Source organism: Labeo rohita, chromosome 10 (genome assembly GCF_022985175.1).
Source record: "Labeo rohita strain BAU-BD-2019 chromosome 10, IGBB_LRoh.1.0, whole genome shotgun sequence".
In the NCBI taxonomy this organism is placed as follows: Eukaryota; Metazoa; Chordata; class Actinopteri; order Cypriniformes; family Cyprinidae; genus Labeo; species Labeo rohita.
Window position 1 is genome coordinate 1,611,118 of NC_066878.1, and position 7,894 is coordinate 1,619,011.

The following is a 7,894-nucleotide window of genomic DNA, read 5'->3' on the forward strand; positions in this document are numbered from 1 at the left end:
GTGCATCCCTCATGAACTCAGTGCACACTTCTTCTGGCTCTGGACACCTAGGCAGCCATCAAACCCTCTCACTGATCATCACAATCGGTATTTGTGGCCAGGTATGACCCAGGAGGTTAAGAGGTATGTCAAGGGATGCTCAGTCTGCGCCATCTCACTTACTCCCCGTAACTTACCAGCTGGTAAACTGGTCCCGTTACCCATTCCTCAAGTACCCTGGTCCCATATAGGAATCAACTTTCTGTCTGACATACCCCGCTCTAACCCCAACACCTGCGTCCTAGTGGTACTGGATAGTTTTTCGAAGGCCTGTAAGCTACCAACCGCCCCTGTTTCCCTGGTCAGGTGAGCCCTCTGATGATCCAGCTGTCAACCATTGTTTTGAGGAGAGTGAGAGGGTATGGGACTCATGTCCATCAGGAGCGGGTAGTAAGGAGGCATAAGAGCCAGACTGACACAAGAAGATCCGCAACCCCGTTATTTCACCCGGGACAAAAGGTCTGGCTCTCTACCAGGGATATCCGGCTCCGACTGCCCTGCCGAAAGTCAATGATGTTACATACCAGCTACAACTTCCCTCACAATATCGTATCACCCCTACCTTTCATGTTTCCCTGCTCAAACCTTACACTGACCCTGTTTTCCGTTCTTCCCCCAGAACAGGTGCTGACGACATGCCCCCTCCTCCCGTTGTTCCAGAGAATGAGCTCATCTACAAGGTGAATAAAATCCTTGACTCCCATCGCCAAGGAGGAAAATTGGAGTATCTGGTAGATTGGGAAGGCTTCAGTATGGACGAGAGATCTTGGGTGGCCCGGGAGGATGTCTTGGATACTTCCCTTCTAGTCAAATTCCACCAGACCCACCCTGTTCGTCCCACCCGTGGTCGCCCTCGCCGGCATGTGCTCCGGGCATCAGGAGATGCCCGTGGGGGAGGGGGTACTGTCACGGTTTCTAGCCAACAACTCAGCATCGGACCTTCCAGCACCACCCACTCGTTTACTATCACCAGAGTTCTAATCACCTGCACCTGCACACAGTCATCAACTCACCTTTAAGAACACCTTCTGCCCCTCACTCTATGTCTAGATTCATTGATCTCACCTACAGGATCTCCACTCTGGACCTAGGACCCATCTAAAACCGTCTTTAAGCTTGTCTTCTTCCAGTCCTCTTCATTCAGACTCTCTCTTAGGAAGTTTGGACATTTCTCTACACCTCCAGCTAGTGTAAACCCTCTGACCGCCTTCACTGAGATCTCCTGCTACATTGCGCTGTGTGTTCAATAAAACCCTTCTCAGCACTAACCTGAGTCTATCGTCCTCTGTCCGTGACAACAAAAGAATTACATATCAATAAAAGCACAGGAGAAGAAATGAGTTTTTAACAAATGTTTAAATTCAGACATTGTAGAGGTAGTTCTGTTAGATAGGGGCAGAGTATTCCAGAGCAGAGTCAAGTCAAGTCAAGTCACCTTTATTTATATACCGCCTTTAACAATACAGAATTGTGACAAGGCGGCTGTACAGTATTAAATAGGAAACAGTACATCAACAATGCCAAAGGCAACATTAAACACTCACATTATAGGTAAAGGTAGTTAATCAAAAACAATAAAATAAAATGCAATATTGTGTTAAGAGAAAGTGTCCCCAACTAAGCAAGCCAGAGGCGACAGCGGCAAGGAACCAAAACTCCATCGGTGACAAATGGAGAAAAAAACCTTGGGAGAAACCAGGCTCAGTCGGGGGGCCAGTTCTCCTCTGGCCAAAGTTCCCGTGGTCTTGTGCCGACAGCCGTCTAGGTGATGTGGTCTTCAATGTGGATCCGTCTCTGGGGCTCATCTAGTTGATGTGGACTCCGCTGACATTCAGGGCTGTAGAGGTCGTCTCTAGGTGCTGATCCACCGTCTGGGCTGGGTTCGGACTGGATCCGGGGGACTGCAGTGACCATCTGATCTGGATACGGACTGGATCTGGTGGTTAATGTGACCTCGGAATAAGAGAGAAACAGACTAATATTAGCGTAGATGCCATTCTTCTGACGATGCACCGAGTACATCGGGTGTTATGGGAAGTGTTCCCGGTTCCGGTTGACCTAATTAGTGCAGCCTAACAATCCTTTAACGGATTTGAATTATAAGAATGTGGATTTGTTATGTGTAAGCAAGGTTAAAGAGATGGGTCTTTAATCTAGATTTAAACTGACAGAGTGTGTCTGCGTCCCGAACATTGTAGGGTAGATTGTTCCAGAGTTTGGGCGCTAAATAAGAAAAAGATCTGCCGCCCGCGGTTGATTTTGATATTCTCGGTATTATCAAATTGCCAGAGTTTTGAGAACGCAGCGGACGTGAGGGACTATAATGCGATAAGAGCTCACTCAGGTACTGGGGAGCTAAACCATTCAGGGCTTTATAAGTAATTAGCAAGATTTTAAAATCTATACGATGTTTAATAGGGAGCCAGTGCAGTGTAGACAGAACCGGGCTAATATGATCATACTTTTTGGTTCTAGTAAGAACTCTAGCTGCTGCATTTTGGACCAGCTGGAGTTTGTTTATTAAGCGAGCAGAACAACCACCCAATAAAGCATTACAATAATCTAACCGTGAGGTCATAAACGCATGAATTAATGTTTCAGCATTTGACATTGATAGCATAGGTCGTAGTTTAGATATATTTTTGAGATGGAAAAATGCAGTTTTGCAAATACTAGAGATGTGGTTTTCAAAGGAAAGATTACCATCAAATAGCACACCTAGGTTCCTAACTGATGACGAAGAATTGACAGAACAGCCATCAAGTATTAGACAGTGTTTTAGGTTATTACACGCTGAGGTTTTAGGCCCAATAACTAACACCTCTGTTTTTTCAGAATTTAGCAGTAAGAAATTACTTGTCATCCAATTTTTTAACTCAACTACACAATCCATTAGTTTTTCAAATTGGTACGTTTCGCCAGGCCGCGAAGAAATATAGAGCTGGGTATCATCAGCATAGCAGTGAAAGCTAACACCATATTTCCTGATGATATCACCCAAGGGTAACATGTAAAGCGTAAAGAGTAACGGCCCTAGTACTGAGCCTTGTGGTACTCCATACTGCACTTGAGATCGATATGATACCTCATCATTTACTGCCACGAATTGATGGCGGTCAGATAGATACGATTTGAACCATGCCAATGCACTACCACTAATGCCAACATAATTCTCAAGTCTATTCAAGAGAATGTTGTGGTCAACAGTATCAAACGCAGCACTAAGATCCAGTAGCACTAACAGAGAGATACAACCACGATCGGATGATAAGAGTAGATCATTTGTAACTCTAATAAGAGCAGTCTCAGTACTATGGTACGGTCTAAAACCTGACTGAAAATCCTCACAGATATCATATTTCTGTAGGAAGGAAGATAACTGTGAGGATACAACCTTTTCTAATATCTTTGACAGAAATGGGAGATTCGAGATAGGTCTGTAATTAGTTAATTCGTTGGGGTCAAGTTGTGTTTTTTAATTAGAGGCTTAATAGCAGCCAGTTTGAAGGTTTTGGGGACATATCCTAATGACAGTGATGAATTAATAATATTTAGCAGAGGATCTATGAGATCTGGAAGCATCTCTTTTAGTAGCCTAGATGGAATAGGGTCTAGCATACAAGTTGTTGGTTTAGATGATTTAACAAGTTTATACAATTCTTCCTGACCTATAGTAGAGAATGAGTTGAATTGTTCCCCAGGAGATCTATAGCGCACTATCTGATGCGACACTGTAATTGACGGCTGCATAGTGACAATTTTGTCTCTAATTGTATCGATCTTAGAAGTAAAGTAGTTCATAAAGTCATTACTGCTATGCTGATGGGCATAGTCAGTGCCTGTTGGTTCTTTATTTTTTGTTAACTTAGCCACTGTATTGAATAAATACCTAGGGTTATGTTTGTTTTCTTCTAAAAGAGTCGAAAAGTAGTCAGATCTGGCCGATTTTAACGCTTTTCTGTACGATAGGGTACATTCCCGCCAAGCAGTACGAAAAACCTCTAATTTTGTTTTCCTCCAGCTGCGCTCCATTTTCCGGGCTGCTCTCTTTAGGGCGCGAGTGTGCTCGTTATACCACGGGGTCGGACTATTTTCCTTAATCTTCCTTAGGCGCAGAGGAGCGACCGTATCTAGAGTCCTGGAAAAGAGAGAGTCAATAGTTTCTGTTACATCATCAAGTTTTTCTGAGCTATTGGACATGCTGAGGAATTCAGATAAGTCAGGAAGATTACTTAGAAAGCAATCTTTTGTAGTAGAAGTGATGGTTCTACCATACTTGTAATAAGGAGTTGAATTTACAGTTTTAGTCATCTGGAGAATACACGAGACTAGATAATGATCAGAGATATCATCACTTTGCTGCAGAATCTCAACGGCATTGACATCAATTCCATGTGACAGTATTAAGTCTAAAGTATGATTTCGACAATGAGTGGGACCGGACACCTGTTGTCTAACTCCAATAGAATTTAGAATGTCTGTAAATGCAGCTGCCAGCGCATCATTTTCAATATCAACATGGATGTTAAAGTCACCTACTATTAAGACCTTATCTGTAGCTAACACCAGCTCAGATATAAAATCAGCAAATTCTTGAAGAAAATCTGTATGGTGCCCTGGTGGCCTGTATAAAGTAGCAAGTACAAACGTCATAGGGGATTTATCATTAACAATTGTTTCTCTGGATAATGTTATATGAAGCACCATTACTTCAAATGAGTTATACTTGAAATTCGCTCTCTGTGAAACACTAAAAATATTGCTATAAATTGTAGAAACACCTCCCCTTTACCTTTTAGACGTGGCTCATGTTTATAACAGTAATCATGAGGAGTAGACTCGTTTAAGATAATGTAATCATCTGATTTTAGCCAGGTTTCTGTCAAACATAGCACATCTAGATTATGATCAATGATCATATCATTTACAAAAAGCGCTTTTGTCGAGAGGGACCTGATATTCAAAAGGCCAAGTTTTATCATTTGTTTCTCTGTATTATGTAAGTTTTTTATTTGTTGAACGTTGATTAGATTGTTACTCTTAAATTGGTTTGGACGTCTTTTGTATTGTCTAGCTCGGGAACAGACACAGTCTCTATAGCATGATATCTAGGTGAAAGGGTCTCTATGTGCTGAGAATTAACTGATTCTGGTGACGTGAGGCGGCTAGCAGACGGTCGGATTAGCCAGTCTGTCTGCTTCCTGACCTGGGCCCCAGTTAGTCAAGTGCAAACTCTAAGACTATATGCCATATTACTAGAGAGAAGAGCAGCACCACCCCTGGAGGGATGAAGACCATCTCTTTTCAACAGGTCAGGTCTGCCCCAAAAACTTGTCCAATTGTCTATGAAACCTATGTTATTCTGCGGGCACCACTTAGACATCCAGCCATTTAGTGACGACAGTCTGCTATGTATCTCGTCACCACGATACGCAGGGAGGGGACCAGAGCAAATTACAGTGTCTGACATCGTACTTGCAAGTTCACACACCTCTTTAACATTATTTTTAGTGATCTCCGACTGGCGAAGTCGAACATCATTTGTGCCGACGTGAATAACGATCTTACTGAATTTACGTTTAGCATTAGCCAGCACTTTTAAATTTGCCAAGATGTCAGGCGCTCTGGCTCCCGGTAAACATTGGACTATGGTGGCTGGTGTCTCTATTTTCACGTTCCGTACAATAGAATCGCCAATAACTAGAGCACTTTGATCAGGTTTCTCAGTGGGTGCGTCACTGAGTGGGGAGAACCTGTTTGATGTTCTGATCGGAACGGAAGAGCGGTGTTTTGACCCGCGACTATGCCGTCTCACAGTCACCCAGTTGCCCTGCTGCAAAGGCGAAGTTACCGGAACCGAACAATGTACGGGACTTCCTAAGCTAGTCGCATCCAAAGCCATATCTAATGCCCTCACATTCTTACTATCCTCGATTAAAGTTTGGATGCGTGTCTCTAGTTCTGAAATCTTCTCTGTCAGCCTAACTATTTCCCTGCATTTATCACATGTGAATCCCTCGCTGCCGACAGAGATTGATAAACTATACATATGACAGGTGATGCAGGTTACCAGGAAAGGAGAAGAAGCCATTACTCACCGTAGATGTAGAATGATTTCAACTCACCACTGTTGTCTGATGAACTTGTGTAGAAAAAGGCGTAGAGAAAAATTAAAAGTGAATGGCAAGCTAACCGGCTAACACACTACAAACACGCTGCACTCGCGGTTGTACAATAAAAACGAGCGATCAACGAGAGCGAGGGAAGAAAGGAAAGCGGTAGTAGACGTGAATAGAGACGTGAGTGGGAACGCAAATGGCAGGCTAACCGGCAAACGGAATGCTAACGCACAGCGCAGCGTTGCACTGGCGGTTATAGATTAAAAACGAGCGATCGGATTAGTTTGATGGATAATAACAGAAATCTGGTGGGGAAAAAAGCTATATTTTATCACTTTAAACAACAGAAAGTAACAGAGAACAGAGAAGGCTCTATCTCCCCTACATTTTAGGCTACTTCATTTTAGTCTAGTCTAGTACACAACATATGTGTAGCCTGAGATCTGAGTGATCTAACAGGATTGTGGACAGTAAGCATCTCTGAAAGATATTGAGGAGCAATCCCATTTATAGCTTTGTACACAAAGAGCGAAATTTAAACTCAATACAGTACTGCAACAGTAACCAATGTAGCGAATGTAAGATAGGTGTAATATGTACCCATTTGCGACTGTCCGTAAGCAAACGGGCAGCCACATTTTGAACCAACTGAAGTCGATGTATAGATGAGACTGGCAGGCCATAGTAAAGCGAGTTACAATAATCGAGTCGCGAAGAAATGAAAGCATGTATTACGGTCTCAAGACTCTTCCTGCTCAGAAAGGGTTTAACCTTCACTAATCTACTAAGATGGTAAAAGCCGGAACTCACAGTGGCATTAATCCGTTTATCTAACTTTAGTTGGCAGTTAAGTATAAAACCCAGACTTTTAGCATTGTGGGCTTGATATTGGGTAAGAGAGCCCAAATCAATTGTGCACAAGTCAGTTTTGCCACTTGATCCAAACAAAACGACCTGTGCTTTATCATCATTTAGATGCAGAAAATTATTTGTTTTCAATTTGAGGAGACAGGCAGTTAATTGAGTTACAGCCGAATTATCATCATGTTTAAGTGGTATGTAGAGCTGAGTATCGTCAGCGTAGCAATGATATGATACACCAAATCTCCTAATAAAAAACAAGCAATAACCAACCCTAATCATAACGCACAAAGTTTGTGTTTAAAAACATCTAAACGTAACTTTGTTAGTGTTAGTGTTAGTCAATACAGTTAGGGAAAGTTGAAAAACTCTCACCTCAATTTCTTCCCCAACTTCCCCAACAAAAAAAAGGTAAAACAGCAATATAGAATGATTTTGACATTGAAGAAGAAAACGAGATGGGAGTTTTTCGACCTACCATAACTGTATTGACCCGGATTACACTACACATACGCATCGCAGAAAAGTGACAAGACGAGCATTTGAGGTTAAAAAGTAGGGATGGGAGATATGGGCTTAAACAATTTTCACAATTAATTTCTGGTATTTATTGCGATAATGATATCAATGACGATAATTCAGGGAAATAGAAATAAATATTATCTTTCCTATTTTTACGCAAAATAGGGTGTTGTGAGCAGTACTGAGTACACACATAATGTAATGACTGTTTAATTCACTGGAATGTGAATTAAATAGTTTGTACTTTCTGTACTGGAAGCTCCTAACATTAAGACGAATTCCTTGTGTTCCTTGCCACACTTGGCAATAAAGGTCTTTCTGAAGCCAGAGGGCGCCCTTGTGCAGAAACTCCA